The sequence below is a fragment of the Acomys russatus genome, chromosome 17 (assembly GCF_903995435.1).
Source record: "Acomys russatus chromosome 17, mAcoRus1.1, whole genome shotgun sequence".
In the NCBI taxonomy this organism is placed as follows: Eukaryota; Metazoa; Chordata; class Mammalia; order Rodentia; family Muridae; genus Acomys; species Acomys russatus.
Window position 1 is genome coordinate 11,488,284 of NC_067153.1, and position 26,964 is coordinate 11,515,247.

A 26,964-nucleotide genomic window follows, 5' to 3' on the forward strand; every position below is an offset into this window, starting at 1 on the left:
ACTGCAGCAGGCCTGGCAGGCCCTGTGCACCAACACACTGCCTACAGAGTTATATACTTTGGGAAAATAGTAAGGGGATTTTACTTGTGAAAAGAACTCAAATGTACAGAAAAGTTGAGGAGAACATCTAAAACCTGTCCATGCCTTGCATCGGGGCAGACCAGCCTCACTCCTCTGTCCCCACCCACTCGAATTGTTCACCCACTAACATCCTTTGTTCTTCCCTTCCCTCCCACTGGGGATGGAAACCCAGCCTTGCTCATGCTTAGGTTCCTTGACCTCTGAGTGTAGCTGGGATTCATGGGTGTTGTACGCCCAGTTAGCACAGGACCAGTTATAGAAAGCGGGAAGCTCATAGGTGTGTGTGTCTTTTGGCTTCTGGGCGAGAGCGGACTCAGCTGTGGGACTTGACTTTGCACACTCTGATCTCTGAGTCCGGAGCCCTTCCCAACATGTTCCCCGTGTTGAGAGGCTGCGGTGGTTCCCTTCTTTAGTGGAGTAAGGCTAGATGCCATAACCAGGGTGCTTGTGCGCTCCCTGCTGCTGAGGTATCCCTTCGTGGATGTAGCCAGAAAATACTGTATTGACACATTGATGACATTCATTTTCCTGTATTAATCATAGAAGCTGGGAGTTCGAGATTGGCTCCAGCCTTTCACATATGTCCTTGTAGCTTGTCAGTGGCTGAAGAGCCTGGTCCTCATCACCCCACACATGAAGTTGTATGCAAATGAGAGCTTGTCCCTCCCGGCCTCTCACTCCCAGCCTGCCCTGTGCCTGGTTCCTCCCATCTCTGGCCCTGCAATCCATTGATTGCTGTTCATTCCTCTTTCTCTGTCCTGGCAGGGCTGACACACACCGTCCTAGATGCTCTTGTGGTTTGTCACCTGTGCCATCCTTGGGGCCTCTGTGTTTTCTCCCTCCAGCTGTCATCTGGGCTGTGCCTTCTCTACTTTCTTGTGCCATAGGCCACTGTTGTCTTCGTCAAGCACGCAAGGACCTCTGCGCTGGGCCGGCAGGTGAATAGTCTGTAGTTGAGGGGACATGGCCACTGTGTTGTGGTTGAAATCTGAACAATGAGGAGGCCGAGAGCCCTGACTTAGGTAGTCCACCTTGGTGTTGCCCTCAGAGTATCAGTTGCCACCAAGTTTGTGCCCAAGCTGTGGTTGGCTACTTGGCAACAGTAGCTGTTGAGGCCAGGAATGGCCACCTGCCACATGTCATCATCTAGCTTGGCATATGCTCCTTTGGTCTCTGTGTGGCGCTGATGAGGCCTGGCAGCCAGCAGTGTTATCTTAAGAGGTGGCACTTGGTCTCCTGGCCTCCATGTTGAACTTGTCACAGTCTCCTGAGTGTGTACAGTCACAGCCACATTGCCTTCAGTTTGGGTTTTTCTGTTCTTCCCGGTCAAGAGGTATGTGTGCTCATTTCAGAGAACTTAGGAGATACAAGAAGCTGGTGTCAGCTGAGCTCAGGTCGCACGGCACACTGCAGGGTAGGGGCAGCTCTTTGAGGCCCTCCCTGAGAGTTGGGGAAGGCGCATGGGGTGTGGCATGCAGTCTGCCCTCTGTTACTACCTGTTCTTTTCTGCTTTGACCTGTCTGCCTCCCTGGCTTCTGCCATGGTCCTCCTGAGGGAAGAGCGTCAATGAGTTGGGAGATCTGTTAACACAGGGAGCGAGCAGATTGCTCCCTGAAAACGCCGGGTGCTTGGGCTGGAGATTCCATGCTGAGACACTCCTGCCCCTTTTATTTGCTTTGTTGGTTTGGTTTTTTGAGACAGTGTTTCTCTGTGTAGCCTTGCCTGTCTCGGTCCTATAGGCCTTGAGAGATCTGCCTGCCTCAGCCTCCTGTGTTCTGGAATTAAAGGCGTGTACCACCACTGCCAGGCTTCTGGACTGTTGTTTTGCTTGTGGGTTTTTGTTGTTGTTGTTGTTTTCTCAAGATGAGGTTTCCCTGTGTAGCCTTGGCTGTCCTGGACTCACTTTGTACACCAGGCTGGCCTCAGACTCACAGCAGTCTGCCTGCCTCTGCCTCCCGAGTGCTAGGATTACAGATGTGTGCCACCATGCGTGGTTGGTTCTGCAACTTTTAAAATGACTCCTTTCTGGGTAAGAATTGTACCCAAGGTGAGGTGAGGAAAATACTGTCCCAGACTTGGAGTTGGCCTGGGGAAACGGTCAGTTTTCAAGGCTCACTCCCTTCTTTGCTCAGTATTTAGCTCCTTGGGTTTCTTTTTCTTGTCTGGAAATTGGTACTAGTAATAATTCTTCTTACTGTTATTATAAGGAGTTGCTGTGCATTCATATATAATTATCTCCGGCATCAGAGTAATTACCACAATGCTTTGTACTTTGTCTGTGGCGTTTAGTAATGTGTCGTTGTCACATGGACTGGTTGTTCTCACCATTGTGTTGGTCACAATCATGGATAATAAGTGTCTCGGTGGTCATACAGTCACATGGAGTGCGTGTGAGTGACTGCAGAGCTGTGTGCAGAGGGCTGCCATGTAGCACACATCTTTTGTTTTTGTTTTTGGAGACAGGGTTTCTCTGTGTAGCCTTGGCTGTCCTGGACTTGCGTTGTAGACCAGGCTGGCCTCGAACTCACAGCAATCTGCATGCCTTTTCCTCCCCAAGTGCTGAGGTTAAAAGGCGTGCATATAGCGCACATTTTTTTTTTCACATTCTTAATTGTGATTATGAGTTTAAAGTGGGAAGGGGTGTCATGGCTCCTCAGAGGAATGCCACTGTGGTCTGGGTGCTGGTGAGGGGATGGCTGACTGGGGCTGTGAGGCATTGGGGATACAGATGACTCCATGTGAACCCCACCAAGAGAACCTGCTGAGCTCCTGTGTAGCAGGGCACCCATCAACCCGTAGCGTTCTCTATCATGTCTTGAAAAAGGCTCAGAGTTGCAGATTAGAGATTACCAGTTGGAAGGACAGTGACGCGTCTTCCTCAGATCTCTTCCTTGAACGGCAACAGCATCCTCTGTTCTTTCGTATGAGTTTGTAGACAGTTGGTTAGATGTTTTCAGAGTTGTTCAAAGCCAAAGAAGAGACAGCAGACACACGAGCATGTAACCCAGCATTGAACTCTAGGTCAATCAAGGTCTAGGGCAGGGGCTGGGCCCCTGGGAGCAAACATGGTTTCTCTTAGCAGCATGGAGAGCACTTGAGACATAGAACAGGCTCTGCCTGGCTTACAGACCCAGGCCCCCTGAGGGGAAGAATGCCTCTTCATAGTAGAAACTGGGCTGGGGCCTCCCAGGTCTTTATTGTATATTATTTTATTTTTTTGTTTTTTGAGGCAGGGGTTCTCTGTGTAGCCCTGGCTGTCTTGGACTCGCTTTGTAGACCAGGCTGGCCTTGAACTCAGAGCGATCTGCCTGCCTCTGCCTCCCTGAGCACTGGGATTACAGGAGAGCACTGTTGTGCCTCGCAAAAGGATATGACATGTTTTTGTTTGTTTTGTTGAGACAAGGTTTCTTTGTATAGACTTGGCTGTTCTGGATTTGTTTTGTAGACCAGGCTGGCCTAAAACTCACAACGATCTGTTTGCCTCTGCCTCCCTGAGTGCTGGGATTAAAGGCATGTGCCACCATGCCAGGCTCTCATAGTCTTACTGTATAGCCCTGGCTGTCCTGAAACTCACTATGTAGACCAGGCTGGCTCACAGAGATCTTCCTGCCTCTGTGTCCCAGATGCTGAGACTAAAGGTGTATGCCACCACACAGTTTTTCTTTTCTTTTCTTTTTTTTTTTTTAAGGTTGCTAGTTTGAATTCTAAATGCTGGTTTTGTTGTTTTTATGACTGTGTCCTCAAGAGTGCTGTGGGAACTGTTTTTTCTTGGTCTGTATTCCCATTAGTTTTTTTGCTGCTGCCTGCCAAGCTCTGGTGAAGGGTGAAAGCCCCTGATGCTCAGTCATTTCCTGCCTTTCTGTCAGAATGGAGGTGGGAGCCACGCTTAAAGCAGAAGTCCACTGGTTTGCCTTGGCCCCTGTTCCTATTGTCACTTTGGAATGCCCCCTTTAAGTGGTAGGATGGTGGCCCGTTGGGAGCATTTACATCTAGTCTAATTGTGTTTTCTTGGTCTCGGAGCTCCACAGAGCTAGAGCAGGAGGGTGCTAGTGTCTCCCAGGGGCTTTGTGTTTCCGTGTTGGAACCTAGGTCTAGTCTCTCACAAACAAGGCAAGTGCTCTACTACTGAGCTACACACCCAGCCTAGTTCCCCCACCTTTTTATTTTTTTTCCCCAAGACAGAGTTTTCTGTGTAGCCTTGGCTGTCCTGGTCTCACATTTTAGACCAGGCTGGCCTCGAATTCACAGAGATCTGCCTGCCTCTGCCTCCCAAGTGCTGAGATTAAAGGTGTGTGACACCACGCCTGACTTCGGCCTTGCCCTTTTTGTTTTTGTTTTTGTTTTTTTTTGTAATTAAATTAAAAACACCTAAGAACAAAAAAGGAAGAAGGAAAATATTGGGTAACCTTGCTATGAGCTGTGGGCCGCAGCCCTCAGTTTCCCTGCCCTATCTTGCAGGCCTGGTGGGGTACATGATAGACCTGCCCTTTAACCCTGCAGCCTGGCTGCCAGGTGGGGAGTGTTGTCTCCTTATTCTGAGTGTAGAGGCATCCGTTTGTTCAGCGACTTTCCCTGGTGCAATTTTATGTATTTTGAAATGAACAATGTTTACTGTCTCTTGAGCTAAGCACTCAATAAATAGCTGTTTAAACTGTAATAACCAGATAACCGTGGAGGACACAGTGATTTGCCAAACTTCAGAAACCAAGGGCAGGATATGTGCCTGGTCCCTAGCTTTGGGGTTGTGAAAATCCAGAGCTGGCACAGATGCCATGAGCTCTCCCCCTCTAATCTTGGCTTGGCTTCCAAAGACATTGACTGGCTCAGTTTGAATACAGTGCAAGTGGCTCAAAGCACCTGGGCTGCGGTAATTGCTGATGACTAGCAAGGTCTTTCACTGTCAGGTGGTGGCTTCCTCCTAGGGGTCCTGGTACAGTGTGCCACACTCTCACTTCCTGAGACTCAGTCCAGCACCACACACTGGGGAGTCGGTTCAGCTCTGAGTCATTGGGTTTTCATGGGTAGACCTAGTTACCAAGGCAGAAAACAGGCTGGTCCCCACTGAGGAAGCCTGGGCTCCACGGGACAGGCGGGTTTCCACCACCCTTGCTCGGCGTCTGTGTGTGTCAGAGTTGCTGCAGATGTTACCTTCCTTCCTCAAAGATACCTCAGGTGGGGTGTGATGCTCTTGGTTGGTTGGTTGGAGTTTTAGATAGGGTCTCATTATATCTCCCTGGCTGGCCTCCAACTCTCAGAGATCTTTCTGCTTCTGCCTCTCTTAAGTTGTACATCACCACATCCCACCTGCATCCTTGTTTTGAGAAACAGTCTAGATGATAATTCATTTTCACATAATGACAGAATCAGACCATGGCTCAAGTGGAGCTTGGGGCTTTATTCTCTGTCCCTAAGGATTCCAAAGACCTTTTCTCCTTGGGGCATTATACCATTCAGTGCTTGTGTTATACTGAGGCCTGAAGACTTGAACAGTCAGGTGTACACGTAGCTCTGCTTGTAGAGTGCCGGCCTAGCATGAAGCCCAGCGTTTTATACTGAGTGTAGGAAGATGTCCATGCCCATGGTCCCTACACTCAGGAAGCTGAGGCAAGAAGACCTCCAGTTTGAAGTCACAGTGAAACCCTGCCTCAAACAAAAACAAATCAAAACAAAACCAACTGGGTGTGGTGGCACATGCCTTTAATCTCCTCAGTAGAGGCCGGTGGATCTCTGAGTTTGAATTCTTGTATACCAGGAGTATACTTGGAAACCTCATCTAGGAAAAACAAAAAACAAAAAAACAAAACCCCAAAACTATGCAAAAAGGATATATATATATAATTTTTTTTTTTTTTGAGACAGAGTTTCTCTGTGTAGCCTGGCCTGGCCTGGACTCGCTTTGTAGACCAGGCTGGCTGGCCTCGAACTCAACAGCAATCCACCTGCCTCTGCCTCCCGAGTGCTGGGATTAAAGGCATGTGCCACCACACCCGGCCTCAAAAAGGATATATTTAAGAAGCAATAGCGTGCCAAATATATACTCACATAAATATTATATTTTTAATGAAAGACAGTTCTAAAGAAAAATACAATTCGAGTTATTGTTTAGCCCCCCCTCTCTCATATATGACGTGTGTGTGTGTGTGTGTGTGTGTGTGTGTGTGTGTGTGTGTGTGTGTGTTCCTTTTACCGACAGGATTAGACATTGGCCTTGAAGCTTCTCTGTACTGGAGTTACAGGCACGACACAGCATTTGTTATGTGTTTGAGACACTGTCTCATTATGCGCTGCAACTGTTGATCCTCCTGCCCCAGCCTCCCCTGCTTTGAGGAGCCCTGCTTCCATATTGGTTCTTTCTTTCTTTTCTTTTCTTTTTCTTTCCTTCCTTCCTTTCTCTTTTCTTGTTTTTTTTTTTTTTTTCCTGTTTTGTTTTATTTTTCAAGACAGGGTTTCTCTGTGTAGCCTTGGCTGCCCCGGACTTACTTTGTAGACCAGGCTGGCCTCAAACTCACAGCTATCCTCCTGCTTCTGCCTCCCGAGTGCTGGGATTAAAGGTGTTGGCCACCACACCCAGCCTTTCTCTTTTCTTTTTCTTTGGTTTTTCGAGACAGGGTCTCTCTGTGTTAGGTGTTGGCGGTCCTGGACTCGCTTTGTAGACCTGGCTGGCCTCGAACTCACAGTGATCCGCCTGCCTCTGCCTCCTGAGTGCTGGATTAAAACCGTGTGCCACCACGCCCGACCTTTCTCTTTTCTTAAGACTCTTCTCATTTATGTGTACCTGTCTTTGTGAGTATGCGCCATGTGTGTTGGAAGACCTGAAAAGGATGTCAGCTTCTGGAGCTGGAGTTGGGGTTGGAATCACAGCTGTCCTTCCACATGTCGGTGCTGGGAACACAGCCGCTCTTTATTGATAAGCCATCTATCTCTCCAGCCACGTGATGGTTTATTAAAAGTTGGCTACAGTGTGGTGGGAAAGCATATACAGTTGTAGGTCTGCAGGGTCCTGCGGTTTTTAAGTCTTTTATCAGCCATTTGGCACATAGTTTCGTGAGTTCCTGGGCCTTCCGAACACTGACAAATTTGATTCCATGAAATCTAATACCCCATTCATGATTATTACTGCTGTCCGCAGGAGCCTGGGCTTTGAAACTTGGAGCCTCATGGTGCAAATGGAAACTTGTGGTGGTGGGCCTTTGCCCTATCTAACCAGGCTCTCGGCCCCGTTATTAGTGCTGCGTATAGGTTCCATCTCGGGGGCCTCTGATCTAATCAGAAAATGGTTGGTAATTCCCACTATATTTGGGCTGCTACTGCACCAGTGGGCATATCTTGTCCCATTAGTCATTGTAGCTTTCGGGGTTCACAGCTGGGAGAGATTAAGGCTTACTTTTTTCCTGGCAGTGTGCTTAGCATCTTCTAGCACCGTGAACACTAGCCAATAGGAATGAAGTTTCCAGGTAAGTAACAGCCTGATGTCTCATGTTCTGTGACTTGTGCACCAGGAGCAGTGGTGATATAAGCAATAGCCTATAGCATTTCAGGCAGGAGGGCGTTGTTGCATGTCTGTGTGACTCATTGGCCTACAGCTCAAGAAGTAATGCACTCCAGTTACTGGGGCGTTTATTTGTTAACATGGATGTATCTATGGGGCTCTGGACATTTTTTTGTTTTGTTTTTTCGAGACAGGGTTTCTCTGTGTATCCTTGGCCATCCTGGACTCACTTTGTAGACCAGGCTGGCCTCGAACTCACAGCGATCCGCCTGCCTCTGCCTCCCGAGTGCTGGGATTAAAGGTGTGTGCCACCACGCCCGGACATTTTTTAAAAGATTTACTTGTTGTGTATATAGTGTTCTGACTGCATGTGTTCACCAGAAGAGGGAACCAGACTTCATTATAGATGGTTGTGAGCCACCATGTGGTTGCTGGGAATTGAACTCAGGACCTTTGGAAGAGCAGCCAGCGCTCTTAGCCTCTGAGCCATCTCTGCAGCCCATGGGCTCTGGACATTTTAAGGTGAGCTTGCTTTCTTCATGGTGTCTGAAGCCCTAATGGCTGAAGATTCTGGGTAGTCTCACCTGCCTATGTGTCCACTCCTCGGCAGCTTTACAGGCTTCAGTACTGACAACAATATGGCCTGACCTCTGTATTTTACATTGTGGGGTGTTGTTGGGGTCACTGGCCATGGAACTGCTGAATTAGAAGCATTTTAAGTTTAGGTGTTACCCTCTCCAGAATGGTGTGTGTGTGTGTGTGTGTGTGTGTGTGTGTGTGTGTGTGTGTGTGAGAGAGAGAGAGAGAGAGAGACAGAGAGACAGAGAGACAGAGAGACAGAGAGACAGAGATCCCAAAGTGTTCTAGAACTGTGTCCTGTAGTTAAGCTGTTTCCTGATTTGAAGTCTCTTCTGCTGCACAGGCTGAGTGTGTGGAGGGCCTGCCAAGGACCATCACTCTATGTTCGGGTCTCCTGCTCCCCACTCTGCCTCCAAGTAAGAGGAGATATGCCCCCACACTCCAGGGCTGCCGATCTCTGCCCCGTTTGTGACAGAGAATTGTGAACACATCTGCCCTTGTCTGTTGACTTCCTGTGGACCTCAGGCAGCTTGGCGAACTGCAGAGAAGCTGCTAAGAGCCATGGCTTCATGAGGAAAGCCTCCATTTTAACTTTAGCAGGTGGTACAGATGGCTATCTCAGCTCACACTCACTTCCTGGTGGGATACTCTAGAGATGACCCTTCCCTTGCTGCTGGTGATCAGAGTGAGTCAAGTGTTTTGTGGGTAGTGCAGAGTGCCCTGTGTTGGGTAGTTTCCTTTTGGCTGTGATGAAATAACTAGATAACAGTAGCTTAGATTTATTTTGGCTTGTGATTTGAGAGTATATTTCATCCAGGTGAGGCATGGTGCCAGGAGCCTGCACAGCTGCTCACCTCACACCTGCAGTCAGAAAGCAGGGAGACACTTTGTATTCATTCTGGGATGCTGGCCTATGGGATAGTGTCACCTGGGTTCGACATGGTCTCTCTTCCTTAGTACTTCCTCTCTGCGCGTCCTCAGATGCATCCAGAGATGTGTCTCCTAGGTGATTCCAAATCTAGGCACAATGACAGTGAAGATTAACCGTCCCTCTTCCCACTGCCCACTCTGCGTGGTCTTCATCTCGCCTTGCTCTCCATGAGGCAGCTCAAAGGCCACTGGGATTGACGTTGGGGGTGCAGTTATGAGCCTCTCTGTCCCACTTCTACCTCTCTTTAGTTTGTAAGGTGTTTTATTTTGTTTTTTGCTTTTGAGACAGTGTTTTTCTGTGTAGCCTATTCTGTCCTGGACTCACTTTATAGATGGGGCTGGCCCCAAACTCACCTACCTCTGCCTCTCGAGTGCTGAGATTAGGGTGTGCGCCACCACTCCTGGCTTGTGCGCTCTCCCCCCACCCCACCCCCGCCCTCAGGTGGCTCAGCCTCACCAGTGGAGTCAGTACTCGCCTTCCTTGAAGATAGGGTTCTAGGACAGTGCCTGAATCAAGCAAGTGCTTTCTATCACTAGTCCCTAAGGGATGTGGAGTGACAGCCCTGTGCACCTCCCATCGGCTAAGGGAAGTCACCTTAGTTTGGAAGGGGTGATGTCCAGGGCCCTGAAGCTCCAACATAGACAGTATGGGTGTACTTCTCAAGTGCAGAGTGAAGAGGCTAGGAAATGGCTTGTCCATGTGGTTCCCCTTACTGAAAGTGGCAAGGCCAGGCAGAGCCATGGGGACAGGTGTAGAGGGATAGGATTACAAAGGAATACAAGAGAGTACCCAGTGGGTTCATGGTATCTTTTGGGGGTGATGAAAGTGTCTGGAATTAAGGAGGTAAGTGATGCACACACAGTATCTGGATGTGGCTAAGGTGATAAATTTCTATGAATAATGGTAAGGAGGCCACTCCATCACTCTGCCTCCAAACAGCCCATCTCTGGCATGGAAGGTATCAGGCTTTTCACTGTGAGGTGTGCTTGTAGCCGACTGGCTCCTCTGTGACTTTGGGACAGCAGCAGTGTCCCAGTCATTACTCTTGGCTGGCTGAGGGTGGAGAGCCTACCTGCCACAGGCTGGTGTGAGATAGACGCCATCACAGTGTGCACCTGGAGAGCTCACGAGGCCCACCTCGAGGTGCTGAGGAACTACAGGCCACTCATGATGGCTGAGAAAGGGAGTCAGTTTTCAGAGACAAGTCCCCCATAGAGTATCTAAACCTAGGTGGTCAGGCCTAAACACACATATGTGCAAGCAATAGTAAATGGGCTCAGCAGGGTGTGTGTGTGTGTGTGTGAGAGAGAGAGAGAGAGAGAGAGAGAGAGAGAGAGAGAGAGAGAGAGAGAGAGGAGAGTGAATGAGTTGAAGAAGTGAATTTTAGGAGTTGGAGTGGGAAGAGGGTGTGATAGAAATGATTTAAATATGGTACTCATGTATGAAATTGTGAGAATAAATTTATTAAAAAAGATGTGTCCATGCTAGAGCCTATCGGGAAACTCCATAACAGGGTCCTCTAAAAGACAGCAGTCAGGCCCTGTTTCTGGCACAGTCCAGAACCAAAGCCACCTGCAATTAGGACTGTTGTTTTTTTAGTATTCCAGAGAACGAGGGAACAGTTTTAATGTATTTTAAATTGCAAGCCGTCTGTCCTCAGAAAGGAATCAATTAAAGAAGCCAAACCATCCTGTGGATTGTATCTGCTTGATTCCAACAATTTACTCCCTAATTAATTATTCTGACTAGGAAAAAAAATTTTCCCCTCTATAGGATGCCAGTGTTTAGAAGTGCCATTTTAAGTAGCTGGTGGGACAAATTGGGGACGTTTTCTGTTTTCTGTCACTTGTTAAATTTGCTTTTAAGAAGCTCCTCTGGGGGTTGTATTAGGTCCAACCTGGGGAATTAAAGTGAAGTCCATGGAGCTATAGTACAGGTGTGTGTGTGTGTGTGTGTGTGTGTGTTTTTTTGGGGTTTTTTTTTTTTTTTTTTTTTGGTTTTTCAAGACAGGGTCTCTCTGTGTTAGCTTTGGCTGTCCTGGACTCGCTTTGTAGACCAGGCTGGCCTCGAACTCACAGCAATCCGCCTGCCTCTGCCTCCTGAGTGCTGGGATTAAAGGCGTGCGCCACCACGCCCGGCTTGTGTGTGTGTGTTTTGAAGGTGGGAGGTGCCTGTGAGGGAACTTTCACTCCTCAGGACAAAGCACCAGGTTGGCCTGGAACCCACAGAGCTCCACCTTCCCTTGTCTCCTTAGGTGATGGGATTGCAGGTGTGCGCCACTGCACCTGGCTGGTTGGTATGATTTTCAATTTTTGTTATTTATTTTTGGTAGGAAGAACATTCTGAATGTTGTCTGAAAGGAATATCGTGGATGTGTGTCTCACTCTTCTGGGTGTAAACATCTCAGTGTTCTGCGTGTACTCCAACTTACAAGTGTGAAGATGGTGTTTCTGTCTACTGTGGTTTAAGACAAACGTGAGAGTTGTAGTCGAAGAGCTCCTAACACAGCACTTGCCAAGTGCTGTAGCATCCACCCTGGCTCACAGGACCCTGGACAGTCCTGCTGGGGCTCTGCTGTGTTCTAGAAGTGGGGGCACAGGTGAGAGGGGATGCAGCCACTGTGACACAACCCAGCTGAAATGGTGTGGCAGCCCATGCTTTGTGCAGCGTTGCTCTTGTTTTCTTTTGGTACTGAGGGTTGAACCCAGGGCTTTGTGCATGTTAGGCAAGCACTCTACTGACGGAGCCACACACCCAGCCTTGGGCTGAAGGTACAGGCTCAGGTGCTCTGCTCCATGCAGCTGCCCACAGACTCAACTGCAGCACCCCAAGCCTGGAGAGAAAAGGGGTGTGAGTGTGTCCATGCTGTTGCTCTCCACAGCTGGCCGTCTGCCCACCTAGACCCTAATCACTAAGAGGAATTTGAATACATTCAGCACTGTAGACTCAGTTTGACATTTTAAGTGTGGAAGACAAAATGGAAGAGCCAATGATGGTGCCTATATTTTGGCCCTAGTAGTGGCCCCATGACACATAGAGTGGGTGAGGAGTTTATCATGGGGTCTTGGTGACTCAGTGACACAGACTTAGAGTAGTCACGACACCCTGCCTGTTTGGGGAGTGGATGGTAGGACTTGGAGCTAGCCAGTGTAGATGCCACTCAGGGTTTGGCCGGGCACCCCAGTGGGAGCACAGAGCAGGCCGCTGAGAGATTTGAGGGACTTGGGCCGAGGGTGATCAGAGTCTGTGGAGCGTGGGAAAGCATGTGGCTGGACAAGGTCTCAGCGATATGGAGGCAGAGCTGCCTGGTGGGGCCTAGCCCTGCAGATTCTGGATTGTGAGGATAGAGGTAGGAGAAGCCAAAGGAGACAAGTGCCTGGAATGGGTCCTGGCTGTGCCAGATGCCATGGCTGTCCTGAGGCTTCCACTGAAGAGCTGCACTGCTTGCGTCAGGGGCTGGGAGGGCAGGAGCGGATTAGGAGACAGGAGGCCCCCATCCATGTTGAGTGCAAGGTCAGTGCACCCAGATCATGGTGGCCATTAGTGGATTTGTCTTTTAGGCAGTGGCTTGGCCTTGCAAGACACTATTGTGGATGCCAACAGATAGCTCCCCCTGAGCAGGTTCTTACTAAGTCTGCCTTCTGCATGATGTGAGCATGCTTATGGCAGCCTCAGGTGGCAGCAAGCTGAGAAACCATCCTGCTTAGCTGGGCTCAGGGTGTAATGAGAAGGCAGACAGGCGTATTCACTGATGTGGGTGCAAGAAGTATGGACTGGGAGGAGTGTATGGACCACTTCTCAAGTTGAGCAGGGCAGAAGAGGTTGCACAGGAGGACCCAGGTCATGGGAGCCTGCTGTTGGTCACACATGACGGTCACCATGTCGGGAGTGGGTATGGCATGCAGAAATTCTGGGTACCAGAGGCCTTTAAGATGGCAGCTGCCTCAGTTACCCATAAGAGGTTGTTCCATGTGGTACAGGTGCGCTCAGGAGGTCAGTGCCTCAGGGCACAGAGGGATGCAAGGAGTATACTGGAGATCAGCAGCTGTGAGGTCTCAGCAGTTGAGTAGTGTGGCTCTGTGGACCCACCACTGTTCTAACCAGGACCTTTACTATATATCTGGCCTGGCACGAAACAAGGAGGTATGAGTTAAGTCTGGTAAAACCAGATGGAAGACAGGACAGCAAGCAGGCCAGCTTCAGCAGGGCCTTTCTCTGAGGTGTCCTGGGGAGGCAGGGAGGCAGACGAGCCCAGGCCCTGGCTCCTGGTGCACCTTTATCTGTGGTAGATCCTGCAGTGGCCCCATCAGCTGGCCAGGATTTTCTGTCCTGGTTCAACCCTCCTCCCATCAAAGTAAGTGGGGGTTTGAGATGTCATTGTCAGTGTCTTATTGCTTTGGGGGTCACTTGCCCACTTCCGGCTGCCAGGTCCCACCCCTCTCCACCTCTCCTTTCTGTGTTAGATTATGCAGAATGATGAGCTCTGAGGTGGACAAGTGACCAGAGGACAGCGTGAGCCCTGCAGCCTGGGCACTGGCTGGCCCTGCTGTCTGCCAAGAGTCCCCGACAGAAGGGCTGTTTGCCAGCTCTCCTGGGTGGCAGGTGATATCTTGGCTTGAGTAGGGACCTGTGTGGAGTAGGTTAGTAGAAGATGTTCATAGGTTCTGCTGCCTCAACGGAAAATATGACATTCATTCTTTCCAAGACAGGCAGAGGGCCAAGACTTGGTCGCAGTCCCATGGGGTGGAGCTGTAACGTGGGGGAGGGGCCACCTTTGCTTTCTCTTCCTTCTGGGCCTCCCACATACTGCTTAGGTACTCTGGCACAGTGCAGCTCCAGCCTCACACCTGGCCATTCCTGGTGTAACACTTCCCCTGATGCTTTGTTTTTCCGAGACAGGTTTTTTTCTCTGTGTAGCCTTGGCGGTCCTGGACTCGCCTTGTTTACCAAGCTGGCCTCGAACTCACAGTGATCGCCTGTCTCTGCCCCTTGAGTGCTGAGTCCTGGGATTAAAGGCGGGCACCACCACACCCGGCACCCCTGATTCTTTTTCTCTTAAAACGTACCTGGTCTCACAGACCATAAGGACAAAGCAGACTTAAGCAAGCCAGTTAGTGGATCTGAGGGATGATTTATTTATTCATGGCTGTTAGAGATTCAGGTTTGAGGTCCCTGTCTCCCTCCTCGGCTCAGGCTAGGAAACAAGTGGTGACAGGCCCTGGTAAACAGCCATTATTGGTCGCTCCTGATGCTGGCACATGTGCAGATAGAGCACAAGTAAAAGGTGGCTGGACAGTACTCTCCTCAGGTGAAAGTTCACAAAGTAGCACTCTCCTTAGCAGGATAGGTGAGCCACTGAAAACAAGATCACACTGCTATTGCCCCGTGGACTCTGCAATTCAGCAAACCTGAGCAGCGCTGGGCTGCCAGCAGTGGAGGCAGCCCCTTCGGGTTTCTAACGAGAAGTGTGTCAAAACGGAGAGGTGCTCTCCTTTCCTCCTCAGAGTGATTGAGCATCGTGCGTGTAGGACAAAGTTTGACAAGGAGTCTCTGTACATGCCAGATGGAGGAGCTCAGGTGAAAAGTAGACCCCTGGCCAAGCAGCCGGCAGTGGGTGGGGCTGCATGGATAACACCAAAGCTGTAGGTGCAGATCCATTGTTAACCCCCTAACCACGATACAAGCCCCCAGATCAGGGACTTGGGCTTACTTTGAATGGCGCGATTGCTGGATTTGGGTGGAAGAGCAGGGCCCCTAGCTGGACGGGGTCTCAGGGACTGGAACACACCGAGATCTCCCCAGGGCTGTGTAACTATGAAGGACATTAGCTGTGTCCCAACTTGGGAACATGCAGATTGCAACGGACCTACCGTGGACCTCAAAATGGACATATTTTAGGTCTCTTTTTGTGAAGGGAGCAGTGGCTGCTCTCAGCAGCTTTGACTGCCTTGGGTCGCTCGCATTTGCCTTTGTGGCCATTTTTTGTTTTCTTTTCATGGTTTGTTGAGAACAAGTCTTGCTAGGTAGCCAAGTGTGACCTTGATCTTCCTGCCTCCGCTTCCCAGGTGCTGGGGTTATAAGTATGCACCCTACACCCAGCCTGAGCTGCCCTTTGTAATTACAGCTGTCGTGTCGGGTCATTTTTTTAAATGTCAGTTACCAAGGATAAGAATGGTTCTTTGCATAGGGCATTGTCTGCCGACCCATTCTCTTTCATGACTGTGAAGGCTGCGATAGTTCACAGTGCCCCGTGGTCCTGGGCACTTGAAAGTACTTTGTGGGTAGTTTTTGTTTTTGTTTTGTTTTGGTCTTTCTTTCTTTCGTATTTCAAAACAGGGTTTCTCTGTGTAGCCCTCACTATCCTGGAACTCTCTTTGTAGACCAGGCTGGCCTCAAACTCTGAGGTCCACCTGCCTCGGCCTCCCGAATGCTGGGATTAAAGGCATGCACCACCACTGCTCAGCTGAAAATGTTCTTAATTGGGGCTGGAGATGGCTCAGAGGTTAAGAGCACTGTCTGCTCTTCCAAAGGTCCTGAGTTCAATTCCCAACAACTACATGGTGGCTCACAACCATCTATAATGTGATCTGATGCCCTCTTCTGGCTTGCAGGTGTACACATAGGCAGAGCACTGTATACATACATAATAAATTGATCTTTTAAAAAATAATAATGTTCTTAATTGAAATGGAATTATGTTACTCCCTCCTCTTGGTTCTCCGCCCCCCCCCCCCCCCAGCCCCTCTGAGCTACCTTCAGGCTGATTATTAGCCTCTTTTTATTTTGTTGTTACATATATTCATGTATATGTTTTGGTGGTGTATATCTGGTTTCAAGGCTGACCAGTCTGGATTGGACAAACAGTAAAGGGTTTCATTCCAGGGAGAGGCTAATATCCCTGACCCAGGTGGTGTCACTAGTTGTCTGTAGCTGTTTGTCTGAAGGGTGGGGCTTATTGTATGGTACATATGTTTCCCTGCCTCGATACTCAGTCGTGCCCACCCTGTTCTTTCTGGACTGAAGAGCCAGAAGGAACCAGCTGGGTTTCGTCGACTACCTGCGGGGATATGCACACTGATTTTTGCCTGTCTCTTTGTAAGTGTGAATTTCTGGGAGCCGGTGCATGCTGTGTCTCTGGAGCTGCCCTGTTTGCCAAGGCTACCTGGGTGACGTGCTGAGGAAACAGCTCACTCATTTTGTTCTCTCCCACAAAGTTCCAGACACACCTGCTTGCTCTGAAGGGTACAAGGCCATGTAACTAGGGAGGTACACTCTAGTCTCACTGTTAACTACTGTCTGGACACATCAGACTACGTCTGGACACTTCTGTAAAGCAGGAGTGCTTTCTGTCTACCGTGTGTGGCCAGCCCTGGGGCCCCTCGGGCAGGGGCACAGAAGGTGTGTGTGCGACTGGAGAGTAAGCTCAGCATCTGGGACACATCAACAACGGGAAGGTAAAGAGCGTGGGTGCTTTCCCTGTTGCTGAACACACATGGGAACAAAAGGAGTTGAGGCTTTTGGTTTTTGAGACAGGATTTCTCTGTGTGGCCCTGCTGTTCTGGCTCTCCCTCTGGACCAGACCTTGAACTCACGGACCTCTGTTTGCCTCTGCTTCCCAATCACAAGTTTGAGGAATTTAGTCTTTTTCACCTTTTGTCTTGGGTGGAAAAAGTTTTCAAGGGGAAATGTATTCTTTCCTTATATTCTGAAGGAGCCCCCTAGGTTCTCCTGAGGAGGTGACTGATAATGAGCGTGGTTGGTCCAGGGGAAGGTGGACAGCAGGATCCCTGGTCTGTGGGCTGCTACCAGGAGTGGGCCTGCCACCTTGCCCGAGGACCTTAGCACTTCTCCCCATGCCAATAAGCCCGAAGATTTGAAGTGAATTTGATGAGCAGGTGTAGACACTCTGAAGCCTTGAACCTGGTGCTCCATGGCTGGTACTCCTGCCTTACCTGAGAAGACCATGTTCAAGATCCAGCCCCCAAGGGGGCTTGGGCTTCTCCCTAAGAAAGGAAACATTGAATTATAAATCAATAAAAGTGACTTTACGGATATGCCATTGATAGATCTATGCTTTCATTTATTCAGCCAGCCCACAGTTGGCATCCACGGTCAGCCACGATGCTTAGTCTAGCAAGAGGCAGATGCTAGGACCATAAAGTATGTTGACTCAAGGACCCAGGGAAAGCCAGAGTAAGTAAGGTGTTCTGTTCAGCTTCCTCAACTTACCCCAAGGCTCACTGGGACAGTGTTTAACAGGTGCTCAGAGCAGCTGGGCCACCTTGTGGCAGTTGTAGTGACTGGGTGCGTGTAGCCTTGGGGATCTGGCTTCATAGCTAGCTTTTGAACAGCTCCTTGTGTTTAGTGTGGTATTTTAAATACCGCAGGGGGGAAGAGTTGCTGGACATGAGGGTGCCCTTCTAACTTTTGAGGGAACAGTTCAGGGTTTACTTCACAAAAACCATTTTTGAGGTGGATTTGGGGGCTATTTCTCTCTTTTTAAAATTTTTTTTTATTTAATTTTAATTTTTATGTGCCTTAGTATGAGAGGGTCAGATCTTGGAGTTACAGACAGTTGTGAGCTGCCATGTGGGTGCTGGGAATTGAACCTGGGTCCTTTGGAAGAGCAGGCCGTGCTCTTAACCACTGAGCCATCTCTCCAGCCCCTGGGGGCTATTTCTCAAAGAGGTTAATGGTTAGAATTTCATACTGAAACACACACACACACACAAATTAAAAAACTCACCGTAAATCACCTGTTTCAGTTTGAGAGGAAAGTGGGTGGTTAGAGCTATGTGTGGAGTGTTACTGTCATAGCCAACCTTAAGCTGCTGTGTGCATCCTGCACTCACATAGCACATAATATCACTTGCTGAAATAAGGTCAAAATATATTTAGCAGAATACTCATTAAACCAAAAGTGCCACATGAGCCGTTGTAGTAATGGCTCCTCTGAGAAGCCCTCGGCCTTCCTTACCAAGCACCTTCACCCCGGGGAGTGTCAGTTCCCCTTTGCGTTCACCCCCCAGGGCCTCACTTCCTGTCTCACCCAAAGTAACTATGCTGACGATAGAGGAGTCCCAGAAGGAAGACTCCCAGGCAGCATCATGGCTTTCAGAGGTGACAGGTTAGAGAAGGGTCCCTGCCTTTGTTTACTCTTGTGGCAGAGGGGTATCCTCTGAAGACACTACACAGGAGAAAGGGCCTCACTGAAGGACCTGGTGGTGGGACAGGAGATTGGTCGGGACGTTAGGTAATAGCCAGAATTCCTGGTTATGTGTCTCCAAGACTTGTGTGCTCTGGAACATTTGAATTCCGCCATGGCCCCAAACAACTTAGGAGATGAAACCGTCCCATTCTAAGGCACACCAGGAACTGTGGGTCAGTGCCCAAGCTAGGGTCAGGACTGCCTCAGCCACATCTTAGGTCTGGGAGCCGGGACATGGAAGGCCAGAGGTCCCCTCCCTTCCTGCTCTGGCTTTTCTCTCTCCCCTCCTCATATCCTTGCATGCTTGCTCAGCTTACAGAGGAGTTTGCCAAGCTGTGGGAGTCAGAACTGAGGTGGGAGGTATCTGACCACAAGCACAGTACCCGTCCAAGCTGTACTTGGCCGCGACTCTTTGAGCCAGATGCGAGGCAGACGTGAGCGTGTGTTCCTGTGTTGAAAGCCTACTCTGGAGCAGGGCTGGCCTTGCAGTTTGTTTTGTCAGTGGTTGGTTACTTGTTACCAGAGTCTTGCCTGACAGTTCTTCACTGGTTGTGCTGATAGTGCAAGGTACTCGCGTTCTCTTTCCAGCTAAGGAGCAGATGGCCTTGACTCCGGTCTTGGGACACACTCCAGGCAGCCCTTGCTTGTCCAAAAAGACTGTGACTGTGTTTAATGCAGCCCTGTCAGCGTGGGTGGCATGTGGCTGTATGCATGATGGCAGGATTGTCAACTGTGTATCCCGAGTCTTCAAAAAGCACCTGTTTAGCAGAACCCATGGCCAGTCTGTACTCCTGCAGGCTGTTGGTTCCACTCTGTTCAGGGGCCTGCACTGCCCAGCTCTGGCCTGGACAACCTTGTCTAACCATTGTCTAGCCAAGAAGCCTGACGGGGCACCCAACCCTGGGGAGCTGACTATGGCAGAGAGGGGCTGGTGTCCGGCATGGTATGGCCCAGGGTGTGGCATGGGTACTCAGATTCTCTGGCTGTTTGTGTCACATTCTTCTCATTCATAATATCTGGCCAGCGTTCACATGAGCACAGAGTACTAGACAAAGAGGTATGTGCCTTCAACAGCACTTGCTTTGAGAGACAGGGCTTGAAATGTTCCCATCTCCCTCAGTGGATGCCTCCGGCTGAGTCCTGGAGGGAGAGCCCTGGGGTTGCTTGTCTTCAGAACTAGGCCTTTTGTTTTTGTTTGTTTGAGACAGACTTACTCTTAACCTAGAATGAAACAGTGTAGCACATTTGCTTCAGCTTTCCTAGTGCTGGAATATAGGCTGTAACCAACACAGCTGGCTTGTCATTGGTTTAAGCTACTGTGTGTAGTTGAGATTTTCTTTTCTTTCTCTTTCCTTCTTCCCCCCCTCCCCCCTCTCTCTTTCTTTCCTTCCCCCTCTCCCCCAGACAGGGTTTCTCTGTGTAACAGCCCTGGCTGTCCTGGACTAGCTTTGTGGCTGCCTACTTCTGCCTCCCAAGTGCTGGGATTAAAGGTGTGTGCCACCACACCCGGCTGAGATTTTCATAAGGAGAGAGCATGCGTGTGCGCGTGTATACACATGTGTATGTGTGTATGTATACATGTTGACACCAGAGGTTGACATCAGATGTCTCTCTCAATTGTTTTCTGCTGTGTGTGTGTGCACATGCACGTGCACGCATGTGTGTGTATATATATATATAGGCACATATAGGCGCACATATATATTTTTTCTTTTTTTTTATTAATTTATTCAGATTACAACTCAATTGTCATCCCATCACTTGTATCCTCCCGTTCCTCCTTCCCTCCCGCTTTCACCCTATTTCCCTCCCCTAGGTCTATGACGGAGGGGGACCTCCTCTTCCACTATATGGTCATAGGCAACAAGTCTGTCTTGGTAGCCTGCTTATTCTTTCTTTGAGTGCCACCAGGCCTCCCCACCAAGAGGACATGGTCAAATATGGGGCACCAGAGTTCATGTCAGAGTCAGTCCCCGCTCTCCACATAACTGTGGAGAATGTCCTGTCCATTGGGTAGATCAGAGTAGAGATATATATATCCATATATATATATTATATAAACAGTGCTTCTCTCTAAACCTGGAGCTTACCAGTTGGCTAGACTGGCTGACTAGCTCCAGAGACCTGTCTCTTGGCCCTTCAAGTGGCTTTGTAAATGGGTGCTGGGCTCTGAGTTCAGGTCCCCATGCTCTTATGGCAAGTGCTTTACTGGCAGTAACCCCCACCCCCACTTCCCCTTGTAAGGAACACTTAAGTCACCCAGGAGTGAAGTCATGAAACCTTTGTTCTGTTTAAAGGTCATATAACTCATACTTAGATGTCATGGCAGGAATGCTTTTGTCAGGTGGGTGGTGACAGGAAGCAGCCTCTGGGGAGGGTAGTTACTGTCCTATTGTGGTTCCCTTTTCTCCCCCTCCCACTGAGTCCCTCAGACCTGGTGTGGGAGACCCTTATGTCTCTGGGCTGCTTAAGCAAGGGGTGGGGAATGTTCTTTTTCTAGTTTCCAAGGTGACTTCCTGCTCCATGTGATTTGTCACATGACACCTGTGGTCAAGGACATGGTCTTCAGCTGGCACAGTAGCGGCAAGATGTGTACTAGCTACACAGTAGGCACTTAATGAAAGCCTGATGTGGGGGTGGGCTTGCAGGAGTTATCTTCTGCATAGCTGAGCAGGTTGTATGTTGGTTAAAAGGCATATTTTTATTCATACCTGTGGGTGTGTGCAAGTGCCCCTGGAGGCCAGAAAAGAACGTCAGATCCCCTGTAATTGGAATTGCAGATGTTTGTGAGATGCCCCATGTTGGTGCTGGGACTTGAACCTGGGTCCTCTGGAAGATCAGGATCAGCTAATGCTCTTAGCCATTGAGCCATCGAGCCATTGCTTGGGTCCTTGAATAGTTGTTCATTTGTGAGGTTTTTTTTTTTTTTTTTTTCTTTTTCTTTCTCCTAGTTATTTGTTGAGTCTTCCTCTGTAGCACAGGCTGGCCTCTATCTAACTCATGATCTTCCTGTCTCAGTGTCCTGCATCCTGGTTTTGTGAGAATGTGCCCCTGTTCTACAGAAAATCTCCATGGACAGTCACACCTATCTGCTTGCACATTTCCCAGAATGGTTTCCATGTGGTCCGTGGTACTTGTATATGGGGACATCTTGTAATCCTTCTGCGCTGCAATGCCTAATGTCAGGTCACACCCCAGGGCTACATGATAGCCCTGTGTGGACATGCTGGGATGACATGTGCAGGCGCCATCGTCAGGCCTCAGGACAGCAGCCTCCTAACTCAAACTTGAGACTGCCCGCACCAGCAGCCTGCATGATGAGCAGCCGCAGCAGAGGCTGGTTGCCATGGCAGCGGTAAATGATGAACTGACGCACATTGTTGCAGCCATGGAGACGGCAGAGGCTCTACCATGTCTGCAGGGTGCTGGTCTGACCTTGCTGCCGTTCCTACCTCAGGAGGGCAGGCGCTGCAGTCCCTGAACGGCCCCTAGAGAGGAATGATTGACCTGCCTATCCCCCGTAGCCAGTCTGAGGGCAAGTTTGATGTTTTTAGGAGCCAGGCATCAGCTTCTGCCTTTAGAGATGAGGCCACACTGGCCCCCGAGACCCTGGGAAGCTGGTTCTCACACTTTCATCAGGTCACGAGTTCCCTTGTCAGCCTGGTGACGTTTGTGTGGGAATTTTTTCTAGAATAATGGTTTTCATGGATGAAAGAAAATATATCAGTTGATAGATCAAATTAGTCACACTGAACTAAAGCCATCAAAATACCAAATCTAATATGTAATACAAAAGAAGGACTTCTTCACATGTAACTGAAAAGCCCCACGTGTGGCAGGAAGCTCACCACAGTGCTAGTAAGGGGGGCTGGCCTCGGGCCACCTGGGGCTGTATGGAGAGGTTCTGGGACAGACAGGGCTAAGCCTTCCTGAAATGACCTGAGGTGCCAGGTTTTGGGTGTAGCCTTCATCCTAAGGGAGAGATGGTCAGAATGCTGGGCTGTAATATAACTCAGTTGGTAGACCCAGTAGGCATGTGAAAGGTCCTGGGATTAACCACCTAGCACTGTATAAATGTGGCGGTGCACATCTGCAATACTGGCACTGGAAAGGTGGGGGCAGGGAGATCAGGAATTCAACATAGCAGGTTTGAGGCCATTCAGGGCTACTTGAGACCATCTAAAACAAAAGAAAGGAGTCTCAGAATTGTATGTGCAGTTTGCAATGTAGAAAGTGACATGCTGGGGTGAGGGTGGCCTTGAGGGGACCCACAATGCACATAACCTCTGGGTCCTATCAAGTGTTTTGTCTGTGGCATTCTAGGTACCAGAAGATGTCATCTGCAGGGATGGCCTGGGTAGACTTCCAAGCTGTGATGTTCCTGAGATGACTGTCTCAGATCTGAGAAGCTGTAGACTAGAGGCCACAGCCTGAGGAGAAGGGCATGGGTGTCTGGAGGGGCAGGTCAGCACTGAGGGACCCTGCTTTCCAAGCCCCGCACTGTGTGGGTCCTAGCTTCTGTTCCAGGATGGAGGGACAGGTGTATTCTCTCAGGGGCGTCCGCCTAGTCTCTCTGTGGTCCAGAGGGAGTTTGGAAAGCACTGAGGTGGTTTGGAGACTGTGGGCATGGTTAAAGGAAGGAAGAGGGTGGAAAAATCATGTCAAGTCTAGCTGGGGCATGTATACTTAGAAGGCTTGTCTTACAGGGATTGTCTTGAGTGGTGACATTCTCTGACATTTTACTTTTCTACCTTTCTCTGTCTTCTGTAATTTTTTGTTATAAAGGTTGAAGAGACTAAAGTGTATGACAATAATGACTGTTCCATCTCCTCCGTGAGTAGAGGAGTAGGCCCCTTACTCAGTGCTTCCCCGACACACACACACACAGGCACATGCACACACACAGACACACAAATAGATACACACACAGTCTTGCCTGAGAACACTCAAGAGTGAGGGCCTGCGCAGAGGGGCCAAGTGAAAAGCAGGGTGCAGAACATCCAGGTCCCACTGTTCCTGGGCCTATAAGAGGAGGAGAGAGCATAAGTTTTTCCAGAAGACACCATGACCTTCCTTGGTAGTGGTTTTTGGCCAAGCATGGGTCACCATCCTGCCGCTGGGCTCCCTGGGCAGGGACAGTCTGTCTACCACCCCCTTCCTGACTGCCTGCCCTGGAGGAGTGGGCTGGGCCTTCTATTCAGGGCGGCCCCACAGCCCTCAGGAAGCAAGTTCTCCCTGGAAATGTTTACTACACAGCCCTGGTCTGGGTTGTAGATGATGTTCAACGCCATCCAGCGCTTGTCCCACTGCAAGGAGTGGGCAGTGTCGTGGGACCTGGGCCGGCAGGATTGAGCCACAGGGTTTCTTTAGGACCTTGCCGTAGGTGCCTGAGGGCAGATAGAAACATCAATGAAGTAGGCCCATTAGGCTGCCACCACCTACCTGCTGCACGCCCCTGGGAACTTGGTGTGTGCCTACCCATCCCCCACCCCCACCCTGCTCAGTTTTTTTTGCTAGTCAGTCATGATGTGGGAGGCTGAGGCCTTTCTAGCACTGATGTGGTGGCTTGGACCAGATGTGTGCTGGGGATTCAAGGCATTCCAGGCCTCATGCAGGTGTCCTGTCGGTTGCTCCCAGGACTTACTCTTCCCCACTATTTCACACTCCTTTGTTTGGGGTTGGTGCTTGTGCTTGAACCAAGCGTGGAAGCAAGTGTTTCCGGAGTGCAGCGTCGTCCTTTAAAGGGAGGCTGTGCATATGTGCGACCACGCACTGAGGGTGCGGCTGGAAGGAGTGGGAGGGGTAGGACTCAGCATCCTCTGCCTTCCAGTGCCTTGCTAATGGGGAATCTCTGATGCCCTGGACTTCGAGGCCATCCTGCACTGCGGCAGGCTTGTTCACAGGCGCCTTTTCTGGCATCTGTCATAAACACCAAATCTCTTGGTCTCCTGGACCCAGTTGCTCATACAGGAAGTCGATTACTCATTCTCTGTGTTTCCCTTTCGCTGTTTGTGATGGAGCTCTAAAAATGGAGCTCTAAAACAAATGTGCTAAGTGATCAGCAAGTCAGCAAACACTGGGCGCCTGCGCTGTTCCTGGCACCATGCTGGGATTGGGCCCTGGGAGTCTCCCTGCCAGGGAACCCTCTCCAGTGAGCAATATCTAACTTGAAGGTGGCACCAACCCTCCCCGGCCACCTACGTCCTTTTCAGTTCTGAGGGTCTGTGAACTTCTAGGTGAAAGATGGGGTTTGCCTTCCTGGTCCCAGGGATTTCCTGACAAGACAGAACTGGAAACATTCAGAACAAGCCTAGGAGACTGGTTGCCAGAGTAGTGTGTCTGGGTGTTGCCTGGGGTTGGCGGAGGGGACAGCAGGCTTGTGGAGATGCTTGGGGGATAAAGAGGCCATGGCCAACACACCAGGGAGTCTTTGGTGCTTTCCCTCATGTATTTATCTAGGTAGCATCAGTGTCAGACTGGAGGAGTATGAGGGTGTGTGTGGGTGTGCCTCGTGTTTGCCTCTTCCATCTTGGTACATTACCTGTCAGGTCCAGAGCCTACACCTCACAAGCTTAGATGCTCCTCTGATCTGCTCCTTTCTCTTGGAGCTCTGTGCTCATGCGGAGCGAGCTCCTCTCCAGGGCTTTGGGTCTGAAACTCCTGCTTGTTTGGCAGTGTGTACTTGGGGCTCCCTGGAAGGGATAAAAATAGGCCTCTGGTGTCTTAGAGCAGGGATTACAGTACTTGGGAAGAGGTCTAGGCCGGAGAACATGCATGATCCAAATGTGATTATTTATTCTACATGGTTTTCTACGAACTGGCTGTATTTTCATTCTTCCCAGCAGTCATCTTGAGATCGTACTCCAGGCCCATTCCCCTTATTAATTCTGCCTGCATCGCCAGCTGGTTGATGATTCTCCTCAGTTCCCATGGCTGCTGCGTAGGGATGAGCTTTCAGGTGACCTGAGAAGTGGACCTCTGTAAATATGCTTTGGCCAGGTTGATGAGGAGGACTCAGCTGTGACTGGAGGGAGGATCCTGGGCTCTTTGCTCCCTAGGAGTGCTCCTTAGATTTCCTTTGTAAACTGGGGACTGCCCAACCAGGAGTGATTATTGGCACATATGCATGAGTGTGTCCAGCTTCCTGGCTGGTTTAACTGATCCTGTATTTTAAGCTTCCTCTCCTTGAACCAGTGGAGACCGCCTGAAAGCAGGGACCACAGGTCTGCTGACTGGTCTTCAGTTCGGTCTGCAGGGAAGAGGACAGCTTTGTTGAGCTCACCTGTGTCCCCTGCAAGGTCTGTGGAGGGAAGGATGGCAAGTGTCCTGCTGAGCTAATGAAAATAAACTGACTTACTCCTGCTGAGTGAAGTTCATCTAGAAAGGTGAAACCTGCTTGAGGAAAGTTTTCTTATGCCCCTGGTCTTCAGCCTGCCCCCATGTTAGGGCGATAAGAGGGGCTGGTAGAGAGGTACCTGTTTTCAAAGCCATCAATTATGTCATCTCTGAAGTCACATTAGTGTAGAGGTGAGATCTGACTGCTCAGCTCAGGGGCCCCTTAGCAAGCCCTGAACTCCTGGGACAGCTGTCGATCTGTTTTTGGTGGAGTATTTATTCCCAGTGAGTATTAACAGGGATTATGGAGTTTTAAAAATGCAGGCGGCTTGTCTTTTGAAACAGGACATTTGAATGAAAAGTAAAAGTGGTCTTGAATCAAACACACAGTTGTATTTCTCCTGAATACAATTTGTGATTTGTCCTCTACTGGCATTGGAATTGATGTAACACTTTTCCCATGGCTACAAACAAAGTTGTTAGCGGTGTCACAGTACATGCTTGTATCTGGTGCATGCACTCAGGAGACAGAGATGGGAGAACAGCTGCAAGTTGCCCCAGCCTGTTCTGTCTAGTGAGGACCACACAGCAAGACCTCTCTCAAAAATTGCACAGGTTCTGTGAATGCTGCTGGGGGTGGGGGCGGGGAGGGGGCAATGCTCATGCACGTGTGTGTGGGGCCATTGGGATCATGAAAGCCGGACTTGCCGGACCCAGGACTCTGACGGTTGCCAAGGGTGCTTCCTAGAGACTTGAACTATTCCAGTCCTTGTCTGAGCCCCAGTGTCCTTGAGCAGTGGTGGGGAGCCCAGGGTCTGGGCTTCTGTTGCACCCTCTCAGACTTTGGGATGGCTGTACAGCCTGACAGACTGACCCTGGGATGAGAATAAAGGGAAATGGAAGTAGAGGAGGGAGGGTGGGAGGTGACTTCCTCACAGGCGATGAAGCCTGACTTTGGCTGGATGGCGACACTGGTTAGAGACGACTGGGTAAAGCTGAAGTGTGAATGGCCGAGTTCTTGAGCATGTGGGCAGATGCTAGAGCACCACAGAGCTGTGTGAATGGAGAGGAAGGATGCGTACGACATTGACAGTAAGGTCAGGTGCCCAGAAACTGGGATGGGACCCCAAAAAGCCGACGTGAGTTCTTGTGCTGGGGCTGTGCATGATCAGGTGGGATCCCTGCTGGGGAACGCACACAGAGGGGTGGTAGCCAAGGGAGAAGAGCAGGGGAGGGGAGGTGGGCCGCGGTGCAGCCTCCTGAGGGAGGGGGGAGGACTCAGTCACACTGTTGGAATGGGAGCTTGGAGGAGAACGTCTAGCTGTTGCCACAGTGCAAACT

The 26,964-nt window shown here is 49.9% G+C and overlaps 1 protein-coding gene across 2 annotated transcripts in view; it reads left to right on the forward strand.

Moving 5' to 3' along the window:
- Positions 1-26,964, forward strand: part of Ago2 (argonaute RISC catalytic component 2) — a 78,301-nt gene that overhangs the window by 12,339 nt on the left and 38,998 nt on the right. The window lies entirely within an intron of this gene.